This window comes from Suncus etruscus, chromosome 12, assembly GCF_024139225.1.
Source record: "Suncus etruscus isolate mSunEtr1 chromosome 12, mSunEtr1.pri.cur, whole genome shotgun sequence".
NCBI lineage: Eukaryota > Metazoa > Chordata > Mammalia > Eulipotyphla > Soricidae > Suncus > Suncus etruscus.
Window position 1 is genome coordinate 24374353 of NC_064859.1, and position 25147 is coordinate 24399499.

The following is a 25147-nucleotide window of genomic DNA, read 5'->3' on the forward strand; positions in this document are numbered from 1 at the left end:
TCACGCTTCACTGGACTGGCAGAGGAAGGCAGACCATTCTGTATTGAGACTTGAACGCAGGACTTGCCCATGGAAAGTATGTGCTTCTCCAATTGAGGTACTTCTTGCTTTTTTAGGGGGTTGGGGGCACAGAGAGACCATACCCAGGGGATGTTCAGGGCCTATTTCTGGCTCTGTGCTAAGGAACCATTCCTGGCTGTGTTCAAGAGACCACCTGAGGTGCCAGGTATTAGGCCTGGGTCCACTGCATGCAAGGCAAGCCCCCTACCCTTAGTACTTTATCGCACCCATATCTTGCACTTAAATCTCATTTATCATTTGTTACCTAAACCAGAATTGAGCTTCCAGCACCCATGCTCTGTTACCATGTAGCAGACTCCCAATGCCTTGGTCCCCATGTTCAGGGTTCAAAATACATCCTCTTTCCCACCCCCCAAAATTGCAATTATGTTGCAGGCTTCTCATGAGAAATCAGAAAAGCTGATCTCCTACTCTAGAAACCCACTTCTGCACCATGCCATCTGTGTCTATGGCCTTCCCTTTAGATGGCCACTTGCCATTCAGTAATTCAGTACCTTCAGCCCATTCCCGACACAGCCAGGGAGTTCTTAAATATAGATATATAGATGGGAAATAACGGGGCCTTCTTTTTTCTTTTCTTTCTTTCTTTCTTTCTTTCTTTCTTTCTTTCTTTCTTTCTTTCTTTCTTTCTTTCTTTCTTTCTTTCCTTTCTTTCTTTCTTTCTTTCTTTCTTTCTTTCTCTCTCTCTCTTTCTTTCTTTCTTTCCTTTCTTTCTTTCTTTCCTTTCTTTCTTTCTTTCTTTCTTTCTCTCTTTCTTTTTTGGTTTTTGGGCCACACCAGGTGAAGCTCAGGGGTTACTCCTGACATGCACTCAGAAATTGCTCTTGGCTTGGGGGATCATATTGGACACCGGGGTGATGGAACCGCGTGATTCATCCTAGGTTAGTGCATGCAAGGCAGACCCTCTACTGTTTGCACCACTGTTTCTTTTTTCCTTTTCTTTTTGGTTCATTAATCTTTTTTTTTTTTTTTTGGTATTCTAGTCTTCAATACTATTGAAATCATCATTCTACAGCTGCTGAGGTTTCTCCAAATGGCAGCTTCAATAGTAAATTGAAACCTGTTTTCTCTTTCTCTTTTCTTTTCTTTTTTCAGTCCTGTAAGAAATTGTTAAAGATAAACAAAGAGATTTATTGCTTTTAATAAATTTCATAAAAATTAGAGAATAGTATACTTCCTGGATTAGACCAGTCCTGCATGTTTAGTAAGCCAGGAAATAGACAGCCCACCTGCTTTGGGCTGAATCTTGCCTACAGAATAGTTGAGGCTGCAAATACCCAAAAAGCCATCTAAATGTGGCTTTCATCAGAGATTTGTTAGGGGGTCTTAGTAAGGATCATTTGCAGAGCTGGCTTACTGATGCCCCCAATGACCTGAATACTTTCCTCCTTCAGCTCTGCCAACCTCAGCACATTCGTTCTGTCCTCTCATCAGAGTAGCAAGCCAGCTGCAGCTATCCAGACCCACAGGCATTGTCTAAGAAGGAGAGCAGCCTTTCTTCCCCATAGTGCTTGGGTCAGTGATAGGTCCTTTAAAACAGTAACTTATAAGGGAAATAGTGCATAAGGATCATGGTATCAATTTAAAGTCATTTCACTGCTTCTGAGAGAGGATTCTTTTTTCTCTCCAACATAACAAAATGACATCAAAGTTTACAACATTAAGGACATTCTGTACATCTTCCTCTTTTGATTTCTGTTTTGTTTTATGTCCATACCCAGTGCTGCTCAGATGCTTACTACTTCTAGCATTGTACTCAGGGAGGCACTCCTGTCAATTCTTGGAAAACCATATGGAGTGCCAGGAATCGAACCTATATGAAGACAAGCGCCTTGCCTGCTGTACTTTCTCCAGCCTCTCTTTTTATATTTTCAAAATTTTATTCCATTTCATTTTAAGCACAATGGTTTACAAGACTGTTGATGGCAGAATTTCTTGCATTAATTATTCTTGTGCCACACCCTCCACCAGAGTGTCTTCTGCACACTTTATAAAAAAAATAATCCTTATCAGAGTTTCCCCCCACCCTCCCAGGTAACTTCTCCACAGGTCGTCCTGGCTGGAGCAATTCAGAGTAGGATTGGCAGGGTCTCTCTGAACCACTCAGGACTGTGCCTCTGCACCCAATGTCAACACCTCCTGAGCACACAAGGAGTGAATAAATGTACCCCTCCAGCAATAATGGGGATCATCATCTGGTGGGTGCCTTAAGGCACTTCCACGTGACCTACATGCACTTACAGGCCCAACTCACCTGTATCTGCTCCTGAAGCCGCACTCCAGGAAGTCCCCCCAGTGCCTCTGAATGTCTTCTTTGTAATTAATTACTCACAGTCTTGTGGTACTTCTTGAATGATTTTGACATGAAGACAAAGTCGGTTCTCCCAGGAGGCAGGTGGATAAATGGATGAGTGAATGGTGATATGATTAAATAGACCGAAGAGTGGTTTGGCTCCAGGAAGTCAGCAAGTCAATGCATTTATTCATGAGAAGAAAAGAGAACTTAGACCTAGGCAGGGATAATAAAGATGAAAAGGTAGGTCCAATTTTAGAAATCTGGGTAATAATCTATTTTGGGAGAGGTTGGGAGGAGCTGAAATCTTTTATTTTTCTAAATTGGACTTTTTATAGGAAAGATAAATTAGGAAGCTTAACAGTATTTTCCATTTAATGCTTTGCCCACTAATGTCTTAGTACACAAAGATACTTTCTGGGGGGTAGGTAAAAGACCCAAGTAAAGGGCCAGAGAGATATTACAGCAGATAAGAGCACTTACCCTACATGCAGCTGACCTCAGTTCCATTGTAGTTCAGGAAATACATATGGGCCCCCAAGCACTGCCAACACTGATACTTGAGCACAAAGCCAGAAGTAAGCTCTGAGTACAACGAGTTATGGCCCCCAACCAAAATAAAACCAAAAAAGAGTGCAATCATGGGACAAAGACAGAGAATAGGCCAGTGGAGTTGACATTTGGGTTCCATTTGCTAATAGTTACCTCTGAATGCAAGAAACTTCCTGAACATACAACACTTGCTCAGGTACCATGGAAAGAGGGAACCTCTCAGCTGCTGGGCCAGGCTACTGGCATATGAACTCTGGCACCAGAATCAAGGTAGAGGCAGAGCACACAGCTCTATGAATGTGTCCCACCAAGCTCTAAGGTACATGCAGCCAGGGAGGAAGGCTGAACAGATCCAAGCCCACAGAAAAAAGTGAGATGCAAAACTTCTCATTGAACAACATCAAATTGACGTGCTCTCTACTATCTCTAAACACACACGCACAAACACACACACACACACACACACACACACACACACACACACACACTTGGAAAATCCTGTTCTACATCTGAAATGTAGGAGGAACTGCACTAAAATTATTTTCAACTGGATAGAATTGTCTCTCAGAATGGAAATACAAACTAGAACTGACACTTATCATGAAAGATGGGTCTTATTAGAACAGAGCACACCTATGGGAATTCAAGTCAGTCCACGTTCCTGGCAGAAAAAGTACACATCAGCCACCCTTCCTGGAGGACTCACCATTCAGAAATGAAAGGCTGTCCTCTTTCCCCTGCCCCTTCAGTCGTCTCTGATTTAAGCAATCTTTTGCCATTTTGCTTTTAATTTGGGGCCGTATTGTTTTCTTTTCACTTTGGGGTCATACCTGGTAGTACTCAGAGTTTACGTTAGTTCAGGAATCATTCCTGGGGTGGTTGGAGGACCATATATGACGTTGGGGACAAAAATTGGGGCTGCCACATTGCAGCCTATATCTATCCCTATGGTTTTCTAGATTGTTCAGTAAGTTATCAATAGCCTAGGCCTTTCCTAAAGCAGAAAAAAAAAAATAGGTCTGCATCATCCTGCCCTTCTAAATTTATTTTCCCTAAAATACACAAAGTATGCACGCATATAACCACAGGGAAACAGCTAATAGTATATACCCAACTTTACTAACAAAGACAGCAACTAAAATAGCAATATAGACCTGGCGGGCAAGCAGTGATCAGTGCTGTCAGTGATCCCAGCAACAAGTGATGTCTGGCAACACTGCAGTGAACTCCTTGGTGAGCATCCAAATTGAAATGATGGGTGTGTGCCCTGGCTAGGAAGTACAATCACTGAAGATGGGGACAGAACTATAGTACAGCAGGTAGGCACTTGCTTTGCATACAGCAAACCTGGTTTGATTCCCAGTACTGCCAAAAAAAAAAAAAAAAGTCTAATCACTGATGAGCACATATGCAACAACCTGAGTATGTACAGTGGTCTGGACTGTGGCCAAGTGTGTAAGCACCACAAGGAAATTAAAATCAGTACAACAATGAGATGTCATCTCATACCAGTGAGAATGGTATAAATCCAGAAAATCTGGGGAAAAATAGTGCCAGAGGTGTGGCAAATGAAACCTAATCTCATTCACTCTTTGTGAGAACATTGTCCAGTTCAGCCTCTCTGGAAAACAGCGTAAAAACTTCCCCAAATTATAAGGCTAGAGCATCTATAAAACCCAATAATTTCACCTTTTGGTGGAACAAAAACATTTATTCACAAAGATATCTTCAACCCATGTTCATTTCATACTGGGTACAATAGCCAGGATATGGAAATAATATGAACATTTCATGACAGATTAAAGGATAAAGAAGCTATGACATATTTACACAGTGGAATACTATGCAAATATAAGAAGAGATAAAATTTTGCAGTTCACTGTAACTTGGATGGAACTAGAAGTCATTGTGTTAAGCAAAATAAGTCAGAAGGAGGGCAAACACTAGATAAACTAATTAATCTAAAATATAAAGAAACAAAACAAGGGAATAGACAGTATTGGACAATAACAAATTCCTGGCCTTGGATTCCAAAACTGAGATTATCAAATTATTTGGAAAAGAGGAGGAGGGAGGAAAAAGTGGACTGTAAATGAAAGGAATCTTGGGCACTTAGGTGGTGATGATGTACAATAACTTTGTACATCAAAGTCAAAAAAGGTAATGAATGCTATTATAACCATGTTAACTAAGTAACAATAAAAATTTTTAATATGATATGTTAGTGCAGGGGCTGGAGAAATAGCACAATACTAGAGCATTTGCCTTGCACGCAGCTGACTCAGGATAGACCTGGGTCCAATTCTCAGCATCCCATATGGTCCCCCAGCCTGCCAGGAGTGATTTCTGAGTGCAGAGCCAGGAGTAATCCCTGAGCACTGCTAGGTATGTCCCCAGAACAATTAATTAATTGTTTGTGCAAATATGTATGAAAAGAACTGCAGTATTGTGTGTAGCAGGGGGAAATAGGAACCATGTTAATGTCCAATAATAGTGTAACCCAGTTAAGTTACTAGTGGTACAGACAGACATAGTGGAATTCTCAGCAGCAATTACAAAATAAGATATAATGCCTAAAAGAGAGGGGTAAGGCCTGGAGTGATAGTACAAGCAAGTAGGGTGTTTGCCTTGCACATGGTGGGGGGGGGGTTTCAATCCCTGGCATCTCATATGATCCCCCACACCTGGCAGGAGTGATTTCTGAGTGCAGAGCCAGAATAACCCCTTAGTATCACCAGGCATAATCCCAAAACCAAATAATAATAATGACGATGATATTATAGTAGTCATAGTAGTAGTAGTAGTAGTAGTAGTAGTAGTAGTAGTAGCAGCAGCAGCAGCAGCAGCAGCAGCAGAAAAAGAAGAAGAAGAAGAAGAAGAAGAAGAAGAAGAAGAAGAAGAAGAAGAAGAAGAAGAAGAAGAAGAAGAAGAAGCAGCAGAAGCAGTAGGAGGAGGAGGAGGAGGAGGAGGAGGAGGAGGAGAAGAAGGAGGAGGAGGAGGAGGAGAAGAAGGAGGAGGAGGAGGAGGAGAAGAAGAAGAATGGAGAATGGAGAATGGAGAATGGTGCTGGAATAGTTTAACTAAAAACAAACTTCAAAATTACAAGTAAATCTGTACATCCAAACGAATCAGAGATTCATATTTGTTACACATCGAAAAACCATTATGAACTCACTATGGGGAGTCTTAAAGTGAGCTCCCCAAAACATACCCACAGTAGAGGCAGCTCCCAAAAATTTCCTCAAAAAGCAAATCCTCAGGCCCAATCCTAAACCTACCATTGGATTTGCCCACCTGCAGAAGATTCAGATGTTCAGTCCAGGTGACCACTGCTCTGGAAAAGTATTCATCTGCAGCAGAACAGAGCAGAGAGTTCATTCAGGGGGAAATGTCTATTTGTGTTTGCATGGCTGAGGAAGGTGGGGGTGAAGAGGCTAGAGGGCAGGGGGAAGCTGGAGGGAGGGTGGAGTTGGGAAATGCATTCTGTTAAGGAGAGCTTCTCGAAGTCAGGTAGACATCTTACTCTTACTAGTTAAAACAATTTTGGGGGAAAGCACGTGCAAAAACAGAGTAAAGTAAATTAAAGATTGAACTTGGCTTTGCTGCGGGAGTTGAGAAAGCAATCTTAGACTTCAACTCTTGATTCCTCATGTGGAACTGTGGGTGCTAATGACCTCTCATCTCTCTGCTCCAATGAGAGCACCAGACATAAAAAGCATGGTACAAGAATTCTTAGTGCCAAGGTTTCTTCTTTTTTTTTAAAATATATTTAAGGACATTTTATTAATAAAATAAGTTTATTTTGATTACAACTGTTGTTATATACACTTTCCCCTTCCCCCTCCCATTTTGTTCTACCCCAATGTTTACAAAAATGTTTACTTATATAAAGAGTATTAACTTATTGTGCTTTCCAGATTTATTGTGTACGAAGGTATATACTTCATAGGACATAGCAAAACATATCTTTCACTTTATAATTTAATTTAAAATGATAAGTGCTGGAGCTAGAGTGGTGGCACTAGAGGTAAGGAGTCTGCCTTGCAAGTGCTAGCCTAGGATGGACCGAGGTTTGATTCCCCGTTGTCCCATATGGTCCCCCAAGCCAGGAGCATCAATGGGTGTGGCCCAAAAACAAAAAACAAAACAAAACAAAAATGATAAGTGCTAAGCTAAGACTCCCAACCAAAATTCTGAAGATGAGCAAAATAAAAACCCCAAGTTTCTTCCACGACAAATAAATCTCTGCTAAGTTTAAGATAAAATAGTCCTGGGAATACAAAAAATCAAGCAGGTCAATGTCAGAACCAACTACCCCAAATACATTCCTAACATTATGAGCATATATTGCAAGTAAAACAATGATACTATTGAGTGCTAGAGTGACCAAAGAATGACGAATCCATGAAAATGGAAAATTGGAGAAAAACATCATCATTAAGGCTTTCCTTGTAGGGAAGTGGATTAGAGGGACTGTCAAAAGCACAGCAAACAGGGGCCGGAGAGGTAGCATGAAGGTAGGGCTTTGTCTTGCATGCAGAAGGACAGTGGTTCAAATCCCAGCATTCCATATGGTCCCGTGAGCCTGCCAGGAGCGATTTCTGAACGTAGAGCCAGGATTAACCCCTGTGCGCTGCCGGGTGTGAGCCAACACCCCCCCCCCAAAAAAAGCACAGCAAACAGTATATAAACTTCACAGTCGTTACAGCAACATCATGAGGTAAGTATTTACTGTAGCCTTTAGTAATTCTGATGCCACTTTGTCATAAAAAAGTGAGGTAGCGGGGCCCGGAGAGATAGCACAACGGTGTTTGCCTTGCAAGCAGCCGATCCAGGACCAAAGGTGGTTGGTTCAAATCCCGGTGTCCCATATGGTCCCCCGTGCCTGCCAGGAGCTGTTTCTGAGCAGACAGCCAGGAGTAACCCCTGAGCACCGCCGGGTGTGACCCAAAAACTAAAAAAAAAAAAAAAAAAAAAGTGAGGTACCCAAAAAGTGCAGATATAAGGTAAATGAGAAAACTTAAAGCAATTGCTGTTTTCATTATATTCTGCATTCTTTCCTTTGAAGGTCTTTAAAGTTCATGGTATATTGGCAATACTGATGTATAACAGAGAAATGAAAAGGCCATGGTTGGTATGGCATAGACAGTCTCGTTGAAAAATGAAAGAGCTTTGGTATTTGAAATCTGGAAGCATTGTTCTGTGTCATCTAATACCAGTGGACAAGGAATGAACCACTTTATAATTACTATCACAAGTGCAAAGAACACCATAAAGAAAAATGATAAACTACTTGTGTAGCCAAGAAAGCTTATTTTAGGAAGAAGTGCAAGAGGGAACACAATCCCAAGACAAACAATAATTAATAGTGTTTGCCCATCAAGATACCAAGACCCACTATGGTCCCATGACAAAAATTCTAAAATAGCAGCTGGAGGTTTAAATTAATTTTAAATTTAAATGGAGATTTTTAATAATGAAAAGATAAGATGACATAGCTCCAATGTTTTGAATCATTATGGTGCCTGCCACCACTATCTTTCCAGGAAATCCAAATGCAAATAGTCCAAGATCTTCATAAGTCATCACAGCTCCACAGAGAACTTTATAGACTGAAGGAGTTCAATCAGTAGAAAACAAGTGCAGCAGTGTATACAGAGAACCGTGAAGAAGTTAGTTCATGGATCAAGTAAGCCGTGTGAATACACACATTAAGAAGGAGATGAGGGACCAGCACGGTGGCGCTAGAGGTAAGGTGCCTGCCTTGCCATTGCTAGCCTAGGACGGACCGCGGTTCGATCCCCTGGCGTCCCATAGGGTCCCCCAAGCCAGGAGCGATTTCTGAGCACATAGCCAGGAGTAACCCCTGAGCGTCACCGGGTGTGGGCCAAAAACAAAAAACAAAACACACACACACACACACACACACACACACACACACACACACACACACACACACACAGATGAACTGAATAAGAAGCCAGGAGCAAGCTATCAGCAGCAAGAACCAAAGTCAAGGATTCCAGTATTAGCCATAACATAAGCTAAGACAAGGATGCCACTCTCCATGATGGCATTCATCTAATTAAACACGGAGAAACCAAATGAAACTCCTGCGGATCCCTGTCTGCGGGGTTCCAGAGCCCCTCATCTCTGGCAAGTCTGTGTAGACACGTGAAGCTGCCGCTACATTTAAAAAGCTCCGCCAATTCTTGTCCACATCTCTGCCGCCATCGCCCTGCTGGGGCCGCCCGCACTCAGGTTTCTTCTTTTCATAAATACATAAATTTCTTTATTTAAAGACCATGTACTACATAATTGATCATAAGACATTTGTTTTCAGGTAAGTGGGAACAAAAAAAAATTTTTTTTAAAAAGAAGCCTGAGCAATAGTACAGCTGGTAGGGTGTTTGCCTTGCACATGGTCAACTCAGGTTCGATCTCCGGCCTGTATGGTTACCCGAACCCACCAGGAGTGATTCCTGAGCACAGAGCCAGGATAAAGAAGAAGGAAGGAAGGAAGCAAGGAAGGAAGGAAGGAAGGAAGGAAGGAAGGAAGGAAGGAAGGAAGGAAGGAAGGAAGGAAGGAAGGAAGGAAGGAAGGAAGGAAGGAAGGAAGGAAGGAAGGAAGGAAGGAAGGAAGGACGGAAGGACGGGAGGAAGGGAGGGAGGGAGGAAGGGAGGAAGGGAGGAAGGGAGGGAGGGAGGGAGGGAGGGAGGGAGGGATAGAGGGAGGGAGGGATAGAGGGAAAGAAAGAAAGAAAGAAAGAAAGAAAGAAAGAAAGAAAGAAAGAAAGAAAGAAAGAAAGAAAGAAAAAGAAAGAAAGAAAAAGAAGAAAGAAAGAAAGAAAGAAAGAAAGAAAGAAAGAGAAAGAAAGAAGAAAGAAGAAAAAAAGAAAGAAAAGAAAGAAAAGAAAGAAAGAAAAGAAAGAAAGAAAGAAGAGTACAGCAAGAGGGATCGGAGAGATAGCATGGAGGTAAGGCGTTTGCCTTTCATGCAGGAGGTCATTGATTCGAATCCCGGCGCCCCATATGGTCCCCTGTGCCTGCCAGGAGCAATTTCTGAGCCTGGAGCCAGAAATAACCCCTGAGCACTGCCGGGTGTGACCCAAAAACCACAAAAAAAAAAAAAAAAAAAAAAAAAGTACAGCAAAAAGAAAATTTTTGAAAACTTGCATCTGACAGTGATCTCATTAAGTCATTGTCAGAAGGTTTACTGAGTAAACTCTTGCTGCTAGTCAATCTTTCTGTTACTTCTTTTGTTTCTGAGCATTAGGCGTGCTACTAGGATGACAGTAAAAAATTGGAGTTGCCGGGGCCGGAGAGATAGCATGGAGGTAAGGCGTTTGCCTTTCATGCAGGAGGTCATCGGTTCGAATCCTGGCGTCCCATATGGTTCCCCCGTGCCTGCCAGGAGCAATTTCTGAGCCTGGAGCCAGGAATAACCCCTGAGCACTGCCGGGTGTGACCCCAAAAAAAAAAAAAAATTTGGAGTTGCCTTGTAGATGCATTTGTAGCCACATGGTCTTGGAATTCCAATCAATGGGGCTGAAAGTGTTGCCTTTGTGGGGCTTATTTTTGGCTGCCAGACCTTCCCATAGTACAAGAAGGTGGGAGAGGATGCTCCCACTCACTCCAAAAAAGTACTGGCACTGTCCATCCAAGTACCAGCATACCTGAAGTTTTGATCAGTTTGGTATCTCTGAAGAGAGCTGTAGTTGAGTGGTGAAGCTGGGCCCTTGGCAAAACTGTGATTGTGGGTAGTATGTACAGCTGCATGGCTTTGGAAGAGCAGGGACTTGGCCTGCCTCTCCTCTTAAAACTGCCAGCTTTCAGCTGCATGGCCAGTGTACTCACAAATCTTCACAGCTTGATTTATATCTCTTTCAAGAATAATAGATTGAGAGGCCGGAGAGATAGCATAGAGGTAGGGCATTTGCCTTGCATGCAGAAAGATGGTGGTGGTTCAAATCCCAGCATCCCATATGGTTCCCCCACGCCTGCCAGGAGCAATTTTTTTTTTTTTTTTTGGTTTTTGGGCCACACCCTGTGACGCTCAGGGGTTACTCCTGGCTATGCGCTCAGAAGTTGCTCCTGGCTTCTTGGGGGACCATATGGGACGCCGGGGGATCGAACCGCGGTCCGTCCTAGGCTAGCGCAGGCAAGGCAGGCACCTTATCTCCAGCGCCACCACCCGGCCCCCAGGAGCAATTTTTGAGCTTAGATCTAGGAGTAGCCCCTGAGTGCTGCCGGATGTGACCCCCTCTCCCTCAAAAAAAGAATAATAGATTAAGTCTATGGAACTAGCTGGATGTAGACATGACAACTACATTTGGAGGGACATGGTTTTGGCTGCCAGAACCTCTGGAAGTGTGAGAAGTTGGGGGTGGAGGGAGGGTGCCCACATTCACTCCAAAAAAGTCCTGGTGATGTGAGCCCAAATACAGGCATATCTAGAGTTTTGATCTATTTGATATCTCTGCAGAGAGCCATAGTTGAGTGATAAAGCTGGGCCATTAGAGAAATAGCAATTGTGGGTGCCACTGTTTCTTAAAGTTTTCTCCACAACTTGACCAACTCACTCCATTTTTTTTTTTTTTTTTAGAAATTGTGTCATGACAGAAAAGCATCCAGAATGATGATGTAGGCCTTGGCCAGTCAATAGAGAATTAGACACGGGTACATATCTGCCCACAGCACAGCACTTTCTCTACTGCAACAGGTGAAGCCTGGGTGAGCCCCTAGAGAAGTGCAAATGATTATTTCCCACCTATTCCCAGCCCTCCACCCAGCTGCTTAAGCCTGCATTGTGTGGAGTCTCTTTTATGGTCTGTGAATGGCCTCCTTCTAGTCGCTCTCACCTCTCTGTCCTCAGACAACAAAGCCTTCTTTTCTATTTGCACAAAGTGCTTCTTGCTCTCTTGATCCCTGAGAAAACATAGAGAAGAAGAACAATACTGTGCTACTTTTTTCTGCTCCAATAAAAAGGAGTTATGAAACAGAAGCCTGGGGCCAAAGCACATGCTGTCGTGTGTTTTGACAAATAAACCGTTTCTGTGAGCACAGTCCTCGGGCAGATGGAGGTAAACGAGTCCTTGCAGCACCGGGCATGTCTCCAGGGGACTCCTTCCATGGACCAACTTGGGACCCAGAATAGAAGGCCAGATCCTGACTTTCCATTTAGAAGGCCACAAGCCCAAGAAGAGGGCTGCAGAGCAGCCTGTGCTGCATGGCACAAGCTACAGCTCCCAGCCCTGTCCTGGCAATGCCCCAGGGTCTCTGGCTGTTCTCAGTAAGTCACTAGGATAAATATGGGTAGAGCCTCTTTTTTCCCACTGAGGAACCAATGTGACAAACCTAGGGAGGAGTCCAGATTCCTTTTACAGTTGTTGTTCTTGACCAATCTGATGGTAGTCAAATTTAGGAACCTGTCTCAGAAATCCTCTAAAACTTTTCCATGTGGCTGTGGTGATAGCTTTATGGTCTGAGCACATGCTTTGCATGCAGGATGCCTAGGCTCTTTCCCTGGCATCTCAGCTCCCCTCAAGCACTGAAGCTGAACTGACCCCCTCCTTAGCTGCCTGATGTGGAGCCAAATTTTTAAAATATTAGTTTGCTGCCTGTGAAATTTGACTCTTTCTCGAGCAAAATTGTCTCACCATCCATTATAGTCCTCCCCATTCTTGACACACACCCTAAGGGAGCTGGAACAAAGAGGAAATTGGCCACTCCCTTGGTGAATCCCTCTACAAGTCTCACATCTTAAAGTGAGCAGAGGGCAGTCATTGGGTCCAACTCTAGGTCTTTTCCCTTAGCAGTGCCTGGGAGCTGACCTCAAGGCTAGCATTCACTGTAACTGTAGAGGGCAGTGGTGTGAAAAGACTGGGAGGCTGTATTTTTATCTCTCCAAGCTCTAGCTGCCAGAGAGTTAGAACAGAGAGAAGGTAACATGCTTGTCTTGCATGCAGCTCACCTAGATTCAATCCTCTGCACCATCATGAGGAGTGATCCCTGTGTGGAGTCAGGAGTAAATCCTGAGCACTGCTGGGAATGGACCCAAAACCAAACCAAGAAAAGACCACAGAGACCAAGCTGCAGTGTTTTGTCTAAAACAGGATATGGACTGTGATTCTTCACAGCATTCAACCAAATAGGAAGAGCCCTAGTGAGCCCATCCATGGTCCTCAGACTGTCTCCAGACCTCTCAGCATCTTCACTATGACCAGTTCTCTGTGCTCTGATAGTTCTGGGTGTCTTCTCGGAGTAGGAGAGGTAACGAGGCCCTGCCATTAGTGATTGCTTTAGAGTTTATAGCGATTGCTTTAGAGTTTATAGCATACGGTCCACCCCAAATATCATGATACCTCTCCAAGTAGAGTGAAGGAAACATATCATTTTTCAATTTCTCTTGCCCATCTCTGGACTAGTTTGCTCTAGCACTTTCATTTTTTTTTTGTTTTTTGTTTTTTGTTTTTGGGTCACACCCGGCAGCGCTCAGGGGTTACTCCTCCTGGCTCTATGCTCAGAAATAGCTCCTGGCAGGCTCAGGGGACCATATGAGATGCCAGGATTCGAACCACCAACCTTCTACATAAAAGGCAAACTTACTTCCATGCTATCTCTCTGGCCCTGGTCTAGTACTTTCTATCTGCATAGATAGTTGTATTATTTCCCCCTGCACAACCCATTGTTGGAGATACTATAATCAGAACAGTCAACAGGGGCTGGGCAGATAGCTTAAATGAATTGAAACACATTTAGAAGCCCCAAGTTTAATCTCCAACACTCCAGATATCCTACGGCTCCCATTACTAGCAGGGGTGACACTAGACCCTCCCCCCCTCCCCAATGCCTCTGGGCCAGAGCAACACCATATCACCAGGACCAAGCTTTCAACTGTCAGGCCATCACTGGAAGGACCCCCTTGATCTGTGAGCACTACTTGGGAGGCCCTTCCACCCAAAAAACTACCCACCTGGGATGCTGCTTCTGGGCCTTCCTGTCCTCCTTTTCATCCCTATAGGAATGGAAATCAGTCTTGTAGCTCCTCAAAGGGGCAGCCTGACAAGGCCTCTCTGTCGCATACAAGACCAGCTCTGTGTTCTGGCTGCTGGCCCATGGCCTTTGATAGAGCTATGCAGGCAACAGACTTGACGATCTGAGCATTTATTGGCCCGACACAGGCCTGTGAGAGTGAGTCCTGCCTCCTCCCTTCAAGCCACTTCAGAGACACAACCTAAATAACGGTTTTCATGTTAGCCCTGAAGGTGGCCAGGCTGGGGGAAGCTCATTCTCTTAAGATGTGGCTTTCCTCCTGTTTAAATTATCTTCTTTGACTAACCCCACACCAAGTTCTCAATCAACAAACATTTATTGAGCACTTACTACTTCATGACACTGCCACATAATTTATTTTTTTTAACACTCTTCCTTGCAGCAGCTTCAAGCACGGGTTCCATTAAGGAGAGATCAGGTAGAAAATAGGTGCCCGGCATGGTATAGTTCAAAGGAGCAATTGCTTCACCGGTTCACAGGTGTCTGGCTCGTTCTAGTGGACCAGCCACATTAGACATTGAATTAGTGTTTCAGAACGGGGCAGGATCTCCCTAAGACTTTAACTGAACTTCACAAATTCCTGGATCCTTCCCTCAAATATGCTAAACCAGGAGGTCAGAAGGCAACTTTTTTATTTGCATTTCTAGCAGCCCCTCTCCAGCCCTGGCCTCATACTCAGCTACTATGGATGCCTAGGCTCAGGGAGTGTAGGTCTAATTTGAGTTTTATCCAGCATAACTATGCCCAGATGCCTTTTACACCAAAAGGTTCCTCTAGGGGCCAATAGATAGTATCTGTGTTCAATTTCTGGCATTTCTGGCACCACATGGTCCCCTAAGTACAACGAGGTGTGACCCTGAAGGCCCTTGAGCTCCACCAGGTGCAACCCTAAAGGCCTCCAGCACTGGCAGGTTACAGGGACTGAACTGTACTATATCCTCAATGACACTGGACCATTGACCCAGTTATCTTAGAATTACCAGTGGGGCCCCAGGCTTCCTGAAAACCATTGGGAGGAAGAAAGAAAGAAAGAAAGAAAATTAGACTAATGAAGAAAATTCATTAGGGGCTGGAGAGATAGTACAGTGGGTAGGCCATAGTTGCCTTGCATTGCCTTGCAGGCAACTGACCCATGTTTGATCCTATATGCCTATGGTCTCCAGAACACTGCAAGTAGTGATCCCAAGGCATCCCTGAGTGTGGCAAAAAAAAAAAAAAAAGTTCCTCCAGTTCTTTATTTAACATTGTCTCAGGCACTAGGAAGGCATGTTCTCAGGTAACCCCAGGTGATGAGAATGTGATATAAAACCACATACAGAAGGAGGGAGACTTAACTTTAAAACAGACCAGAGAAATCACCTGGGAAGTAAGGCATCTGCATAGCATGCAGCTACTTCAGACAATCTAGCTTGATCTCCAGAGTCATGGTGGGTCCCTTAAGTGATGCCAAGGATCACTCCTGAATACAGAGCCAGAAAAAATCCCTGAACACCACCATGTGTGGCAAAACAAAAAAACTTTCAAGACACAATGCCTCATGGGAAATTCATAAAAGGCCAGTTTCTCAGTTAGGCTCAGAATATTCCCAGAGAGCCAATGGTTTGTTTACTCTCAGGCAAGACCTTTATTCTTCCTGAGAGAAAATACGATTGGGTTTTTAAGTCAACAATGTAGAGTGCCCACTTCAGGATTAAAATTTTTCCAGGTTTTGTCTGGACACCAGAAGTTACTCTTTCCAGGCCATCAACTGCAAGGATGTGTGGTTCAGTGAAGGGGGTGAGGTGTGACATGCTGACTCCAGGCTACTTCCCTTGCTGGGTATGGCAGGGGCAGTGGATCTGGGCTGACATTGCTGAGCAGAGGTGCCTTCTAGCAGAGAGTTCTGTATGAAGACATATCCAACTGCTGGGATTTTTCTCAAAGAAGTTTTAACACCTCAAGCTCTTTCTTTTTTTCCCATCATTCTTCCTCCACTCTCCTTTCACAGATTTCAACCAATCTCATGAACTGGAGCATCTTCCCACTTTATCCTGCTTTCTCTTCTCTTTATCTTCCACAAGTATCTTCCAGCCTTCCTGGCATCAGTTGTACTTCTAACAACATCTCGGCACCCACTTGTTGAAGAGCACAACTACTAGACCTCTGACGTGAAGTCCAGCCTAGAGATATATATTTGTCCCTGTCTTGGCTTCAACAGGGTTTATCAAGTTGTCTTGTGTCGTACACACAACAGTTTTTTATAGCTACCTTATGAAAAAAGTAATTTTGAGGGTGATCCCTGAAATTGGGTGATGATATGACAGACATAGCTTCATGGATAGCCCAGTAAAGCCAGAATCAGCCTTATTGGACTCCCCTATGATATAGGTAGTACCTTCCTTCCTCCCTACCCTGCATGCCCATATTAGGTCTTCATATGAGGGAATGCGTACCACAATGGAAATGCAAGACTTCCTTCAGTCTATAGAAGGACCAGAGAGATAGCACAAAGTTTAGAGGTTTGCCTTGTGTATGGCCTATTCCAGCTTAATCCCTGGCATCTCATATAGTCTCCCAAACTCCAACAGCAGTAACTTCTGAGCACAGAACCAGAATTAAGTTCTGAACACTGCCAGGTATGGGCCAATACCCCCCCAATAAAAAGTTTATGGAGGAAAATATTACAACTGGTTTTTTTTTTCAATCGTTTAAGTAACAGGGTTACGATAGTGCTAACATTTATGTTGTTGATAATACAATCACTGCAACCCACCACCACATCAAAGAGACATCTGTCTCTTAGTCACATCTGGTAACCTCAAAGAGACACATCTGTCTCTTGGTCACATCTGGTACAGTCTTTCTACCAAACCAAATTTTTTCCCTAAGGATTTGTCACTGTAAAACTATACCTTTTTTCTTTTAAGTGAAACAAAACAGTTTCTTGTTTTTTAGTTTTGGGGCCACACCCAACAGTACTAAAGGCTTACTCCTGGCTCTGTACTCAGGGATCACTCCTGGAAGACTTAGTGATGCCAGAGACTGAACCTGGATTGGACACATGAAAAATAATCATCTTGCCTTCTGAACTATCTCTCCAGCCCCCAAGTCTTAGACTCCTGATTATCCTTTCATATTCTTTTGTGTGTGTATGTGTTTGGTAGGGGCATTTAGGCCATATCCACTGGTGCTCAGGGGTTACTTCCAGCTCTCCAATCAGAAATTACTCCTGGCAGAGTTCTAGGAACCAAATGGGATGTCAGGGATCAAACCTAGGTCAGCCTCGAACAAGGCAAGAGCCCTACCCATTATACTATCTCTCTGGCACCAGGTCCTTTTTCATTTTCTTTTTCTTTTTCAATGACTTTATTTAAACACCGTGATTAATAAAGTTGTTCATAACAAAGTTGGATTTTTTTCACTATTGCAAAGATATTAATGATTGAGTTTTAGTCATGCAATGTCCAACACCCTCACCAGTGCACATTTCCTGCCACCTATGTCCCCAGTTTCCCTCCCACCCTTTCCCCTGGCTACCTTTGCGGCAGACACGCACACATGTGTGAGCACACACACACACACACACACACACTGTCTTCCTTTTATTTTCTTTTAGACATTGTGATAAAGAGTATTAAGCTGAATGAAATGAGTCAGAGGGAGAGGAATTGACATAGAATAATCACACTCATTTGTGGAACGTATATAAAAAAAGATAGTATGTTAAAATTATTCAGAGACAATAGAGATAAGGGCCAGGAGGACCAATCTACGGTAGGAAGTTTACTACAATAACAGGGAAGTGCAGTTAGGGCAGAAAAGAGACCACCACTATGACAATGATAGATGGAAATTATCACTCTGGACAAGAGCTGAGTACTGAAAGGAGATAAAGTGATATGCATGATAACCCCCCTTCAGTAACAATATTGCAATCCTTCCATGTTTTTATCACGACCTTGAGACTCACTTGTAGCTTCTCCTTTTCTAAAGAGATAAACTATTTCTTTTCGATCTTAAAAGCAATGCTCTTGCCTTGCACATATGTTCATTCCCTAATGTCCCATATGGTCCCCTGATCACCCCAGGAGAGATCCCTGAACACAGAGCTAGAAAAAAGCCCTGAACACAGCAAGGTGTGGCCCCAAAACAAACAAACAAACATAAAATTAATTAATGTAACCAAAGAGATAGTATAGGGTTAAGAAAAGTACCTTGTTTGTGGCCATCCCTGGTTGGATCCTGGCCCCACACATTGTTTGAACATAGGAATTAGGCCCTTGCATAAGCTCAGAGCAAAAAAGTATGTCCTAAGCATCACCAATATGGCAAAGAAAAAGAACAAAAAGACCCAGAGCCTGTAGTTGGTCTTATGGCAGGATACTTCATGAATAGGACACTCTGTTTTTAGGTCAAAGGTTTTATTCTTTCTCTTTTCCCCCAATTTTTGCTGCATCTGTGTAAAAATATTGCCACCCCTCTTTTTTTGTTTGTTTTGGTGTTGGTTTTTAGGTCACACCCAGTGGCACTCAGGAGCTATTTGTGGTTCTGCGCACAGAAATCGGTACTGGCAGGCTCAGGGGACCATATGGAATGCCAGGAGTCAAACCATAGTTCATCCTGAATCAGCTGCATGCAAAGCAAATGCCCTACTGCTGTACATAATAATTACTGGATATAAGTGTTTATCTTCTAAAAGAATACAAGTTAAATACTATCATGCAAAGTAAATTTAACCATAAACTGTTCTACAGAATAAAAATGAGGAAAGATGATTTGAAAGTACTGTGTGCTGTGATTGTTATTACCTTAGGCAACATGCATTTAGTTTGTTTTTAATTTTATTTTATAGAAACAATTGTGATCTACAGAGTCCTTCATAGTTGAATTTCAGATATACAATGAGTCAAGGCCCTTCCAGGAACCCAGAGTGCATTCTATAAAACCACCCTTTGTCCCCTGGCCTGCAGTATAACAAGCCCCTATAAGTTTAGTTTGTTACAGTTTAGGTCCCTTGATTCTATTATCATTCACTTTGGTGTGGATGTTTAGTTCTGCCACTGCTAGGAGTAATTTTTGAGTGCAGAGCCAGGAGTAATGCCTGAGCACCGCCAAATGTGGTCCAAAAGCAAACAAAATAATAATAATAACAATAATAATAATAATAATATATGGGCATCATTCAAAAGTGCCGTATCCAAAATCCAACTTCTGACTAGCTAATTCCGACAGGACTAATAGAATGAGTCAACTAGACTCTAGTTACATAAAGAACTTCAGGCCTTGGGGTCAGAGAGACAGCTCACAGGTGTAGATCACTTACATGGCACTGTTGATCCCTGGCACTGCATCATGCCTGAGCATCACCAGTCACTCCTGGTGACTCCCTAGTACTGCAGGTTTCTCTGAGCACAGTTGAGTCCTGAGCACAGCTGGATCCCCTCACCACCACCAAAGTTAAAATGCAGAAGGTTGGTGGTTCAAATCCTGGCATCCCATATGGTCCCCCGAGCCTGCCAGGAGCAATTTCTGAGCGTGGAGCCAGGAGTAACCCCTGAATGCTGCTGGGTGTGACCAAAAACCAAAAAAAAAAAAACAAAACTCCTCTCCTGTGACATCCTCCTTTCTCATTCTGAGGTTCTATTTTTTTTTTTTTTTTTGGCTTTCGACCACACCCAGTGATGCTCAGGAGTTACTCCTCACTATGTACTCAGGAATCACTCCTGGCTTGGGGGACCATATGGGATGCCTGGGGATCAAACCACGGCCCCACCTAGGCTAGCACACACAAGGCAGATGCCTCACCAATTGTGCCACCACTCTGGCCCTCATTCTGAGGTTCTTAAGGATCAGTGCCTGCTCCCAGTCCCAATGTCCTTATCTTCTGGGAAAAATAATGCAGCTCTCAACAGCTTTACCAACGCCCAGTGTACACAGGAGTACATTTGCTTCAGATGGCAAGCGCAGATAAATGTGACGGCTTTTCTTCTGGAGAAACCAAACAACTGATTCTGGAAAGCTGGATGGTGGAACACCAATGACCAAGCTGTGCAGAACGGCTCCCCTGCAGATTACAAAAGTAAGAACAGCTGCCCCATCTTTTAGGGTGCACAAGCTGAGAATCACTTTTCTTTTTGGTTTTGGAGCCACACCCGTGGCACTCTGGGGTTACTTCTGGCTCTGTGCTTAGAAATTGTTCCTGGCAGGCCCAGAGAACCATATGGGATTCTGGAGATGGAACTCAGGTCCATTCTGGGTCAGCCGTGTGCAAGGCAAATGCCCTACCACTGTGCTATCTCTCCAGCCCAGACAACCACTTTTAATAACTAGAAAAAGTATTGATATGAGACTTGTATGAAGTGCAAATTTCTGAGTTCATGAATGAAGTTTGGGGAAACAGTTCAGTCATTTATATGTTGTCATGTCCAATTGTTTTTCTGCTATAATAGCACTGTCAGGTAACTGTGACAGGAACCCAATGGCCCACAGATCTAGCACATTTATTCCTTGGTCCTTCACTATGAAAGCTCACTTGTCCCCACATGGGAGCAAAAGCCCTAATGGGGTTCCCAGAACATAGGTAGGGCCTTCTGCAACCTGTGGGGGAGCCAGACCTCTGCCTCTGCCCCAGGGACTCTCTACCTTGGCATCAGAGCAGCAAGGAACACTCTATTAAATCCCTGAACCCTAGACTTCTCAAACCAGCTGCATATTATAATCACCTGGGGAGCTTTTAAAAAAGTACCAGTGCTCAGCTCCACCCAAACCAATTAAAGCTAAATCTCTGGGGATGAGACCAGGCATCTATGTCTTTCAAAAATTCCCAAGTGATTGCAAAATGTAGTCAGGTTTTAGAACCGCTGCTAGAGGCTCCTCTGGCCAAGCTTCTTGGGTTTTTTCCAAGCACCAACCAGCCTAGGGCCAGTGTGAGGAGCACAGCAGTGTCAGGCGAGGCTGCAGCAGGGCAAGCATACTTGGGGAAGCAAGGCCGGTGGATCAGCTGCTTCTTTCATTTCTCCTGCTTCACAGTTCATGACCTCACCTGGGCACAGGCATTCCTAAGGTTTCCCAGCCTGGGGAGTCCTTGCCTCTAGAGCACTCTGAATCTTATGCCAACTCCATGCAAGGAAAAACCCAGTGTGTGGTGTTGACTGCCATTCACTGACTTACTTGCATTCAACCGAGGGAGCAGATGAGAACAGTGTGGTGTCTACTAGAGTGACCCAGCCAGGGTTCTCTTGCATCTGTGTACCAGTGCTCAGTAGCAGAGCAACTGGCTCCTTGGCAACTGTTAGAGAAGATCCTCAGCCCTCAATCAGGCACTCACCCTACACTTAGGTGAATACCTCCCACTGAGCACGTGTTATGGGTGCTAAGATCACAACCAGGATCTATTCTTTTCTTGTGTTTTGGGCTGAGATACAAGGAAAGGGTGACAGGATGATGGAGTATTCCAAGATTATATTATATTATATATTTTTTTTATTTTTTGGGTCACACCCAGCAGCGTTCAGGGGTTACTCCTGGCTCTACACTCAGAAATCACCCCTGGCAGGCTCAGGGGACCATAGGGGATGCCGGGATTCAAATCACTATTCATCTGCATGCAAGGCAATCACCCTACCACTGTGCTATCTCTCCGGCCCTATATTATATCATATTATATCATATTCTATTCTATTCTATCATATCATATCATATTCAGGATTAGAGACCTGCCAGAGTTGGGCAGGAGCTGAGGTTGTGACTCATGTGAGCATGAGATTGTGAGCAGGAAATGGAATAAACACAGAGATTATGTCTGAAGAGGTAGGTGGAGAGGAAAAGTCGAACTCAAAATATATAGATCTTCCTTCATTTACAAGGAGGTGACAGCCTGACAAGCTCTTTAGAATTGAAAAATACTCTGAGTCATGGGATAGAGAGATAATACTGGAGTAAAGCACTGGCCTAACAGGCAGTGAACTAGATTCAGTCCCTGAAACTGCACATGGTTTCCCAAACACCACCAGTTGTGATCCCTGAGCATAAAGTCAGAATAGGCCCTGAACACCACTGGGTAGAACCTAGTCATGCCCTCAAAAAGGAAAGAAAAAGGGAAAATATTCTCAGTCAAGTGCACTTAGATGTGCATAATAATTCATAGTACATCACAGCCTTATCTAATTTACCTTACACATTCTCTGAGAACTTATATTAGTCTGCTGTTGGACAAAATCCTTTTACACAAAGCCAATTTTATAATAAAATTTTTATTTTCTCACACAATTCATCAAATATAATGGTGAGTGCAAAGTTCTTTTAAGTATGGTTACTACCAAATGTGATCTCATAAAGCTGAAAACTCACATATAGAACCACAATAAGCCAGGGACCCCTGTACTTCAGAAATGCATTAGTTAAGATTAGCTCCTTCACGACTAATTTCTGCAGACACCAAGCTGATAAAATTTCCAAGTACACCAGTTTTTAGGCTGAAAACTCTTCTCAAGTTTTCTTGGATTGAGGGTGGTTAGCCTTCCCCCACTCAACCCCTCTACTGCCATACTGCCAAAAGCTCCACAGCCACAGCCACATCCCATAGTCACTTCCATGTAAACAATAGCCCAACTTCTAAGCTTTGCAACTAATCTCAGAAGAGATGCCAAGCCGAGCCAATGCAGACATGGCTACACTGATCTTCAGGATTAAAAGTCTGGTCCCCTCAGAAATAGAGCAGGCCAAAAATAGTCCCAGTTCTACAGATTCTGAAATCATGCCAGTTCTATAGATCTGGCTGTGTGATGCCTCCAAATTCCACAATACTGACAGCCCAGGAGGAGCACAGCAAATTAGATGGGAAAGTAGGATAGAAGTCAAGTAAGCTCAATAAACAAAAATAAATAACACAGACAACTCAACTAGCAACAATCAGCTCAGTAAACATTCAATGAATTTGATAACCCTATTATGAGCTATTTTTCAGTAATTCCATTTGCCATTTTGTTATAAGCAATATAAACTAAAATTTTTTTCTGCCAAGGGAGTAGGTTTGGAGTGTAAAACTAGGGTCAATTGTAGAAGGAGGGTCACACTGTTGATGGGATTAGTGTTGCAACATTGAATGCCTAAAACAATTGTATATGAAAAACTTTGTTAATCACAGTGTTAAATAAAGTCTAAACAAATAAGCGGGCTTGGAGCTAGAGCAATAGCACAACAGGTAGGGTGTTTGCCTTGCATGTGGCCAACTTGGAACCAACCAAGGTTTGATCCTTGGCATCCTATGTGGTCCCCTGAGCATACCAGAAACAATTCTGAGCACAGAGTTAGGAGTAGCCCTTGAGCACCACCAGGTGTGACCAAAAAAATAATAATAATAAAACCAAAAGTAATAAAATAACTGGGCCAGAGAGTATCTGCCACCTGTACCAGCCCCTTTCTCAGTTGCCCAATGTCCTCCTCCCTTCATCCCTCTGTGATTGCTCCCAGCTCAGTTTCAGCAGAGGAAACACCAGAAAGAAAAAGACCCCACATCTTTTGTTGCTTTGTGTTCTTATTGTTTAGTGCCCCTAAATGCTCTTCAAAATGGATTTTCTGAAAATGACCTTATGTGATCTCTCTGTGAGCCATGATCACATGCTAAAGCTAATGACAATATTCAGGGCGTTTGTGGGATGGGTGGCTCTCAAAATGCCCTTGGGCTCTGGTGGTTAGACAGACATTGAATGTGAGCCCCGGTCCTACCACTTACTAGATGTAAAAACCTGGTCAAGTCCTATAACCTTTCTAAGTCAATTTCCTCAAACATCAAGTGCATCTGATAATAAGAGTCACTTCAGGGAGGTGGAGTGTGCCGTCAGTCAGAGAGCAAGTGAAAACATGCAGTCATTCTCAGAGAATGTATCTGGGGACCTAAATTCCAGATTCTAGACATTGTAAATGCAAGAGTGAGCAAGAAGGTAACCACCTCTACCCACTGGAACAACTCTATTTAGGGGAGAGTAACAGCTATAAAACAGGAAGACCTCAACAACATGATGAAGAGCTAAAGTGACACCTACAATGAAATGTTCCAGAAACTACAAGAAGGAAAAGATGGGTATACTCAGTAGTCATAGCATTGGGTGGAGCAGGCAAGAGAGGGACAGAGAAGCATCAGGCATGTAGTTTTCCATCTTCTAGACCTCTGTGATTTGGAATTTGCTGCTAAGTCAGTGGGAAGCCATGAAGATATTCCAGGCAGTAGACTGACACGATAATTTAACTTCTCAAAGGATTATAGAATGATGACAGGAAGTTAGAATGGAAGTAGAAAATCCTGTATTGCTCACAGCAACACAGCTGAGAGATGGTGGCCAATGAAGGTGGTTCAATGGCAGCGGAGCCATATCTAGAACAGACCCTTGGAAAAATACTGGCAGAGGTTACTGGAAGTTCAGAAACTGAGACATGAGAAAAATGGGAGGGATCCAAAATGTCTTAGATTTTGGGCTTGAGCAACTATAAGGAATGGTGATAGCATTTGCCAAGAACCAGTCTAAAGAGAAGACCTGCTCTGTATCTGGCAAGTCAACATGAGGCGATTGGGGTGGGTCATAGATATCCCGGTAAAAGACACAGCCTATCTACATTTGCATACTTGAACCTGGATTTCAGGGGTAAGATAAGAGTCATCGGCATGTGGTGACATCAGGTAAGAGTCATCAGCATGTGTAGACATCAGGTACAATGATGTCCTGGAAGTCATTGTGCTTGGAGAGAATCAAGTGAGAGGGGGTAGATGCTAAAGAGAGGAAGACCAGCTGAGACTGGAGCACACAGTAACTAGTGATCAGGTGGCATAGAACTGCACACAAGACCAAAGGGGCTGAGTTATCAGAATTTGAAGATCATAGGCCAAGGAAGCTGAGATGACTATTTTCAGCAAGGTGAGGGTTCAAACCTATTGAATGCTCAGTAATCACATTGGAGAAAAAAGGTGTAGCGGTGGCACTAGCAGCTCTGAGGTCATCAGTGAGCCCCAGAAAAACTCTGGTGAAGCTGTAGAAGGAGAATCCAGTCAGGAGTGAGCAGAAGAGCGAGTATAGGGATATATAGACAGCTTTCCAGAAGTTTCTCACTGAAAAGAGTGAATAACAGGAAGGTGAGCCGGTGCAAAGGTGCGTTATTAAATGGTGGAAGATATCACAGTAGTTTAAAAAAATA

General features: G+C 43.4%; 1 pseudogene; it reads right to left on the minus strand.

Annotated features, from left to right (window-relative positions):
* Positions 1-6231: 6231 nt before the first annotated feature.
* The window catches only part of LOC126024121 (probable sodium-coupled neutral amino acid transporter 6), a 115762-nt pseudogene continuing 96846 nt past the window's right edge, over positions 6232-25147 (minus strand).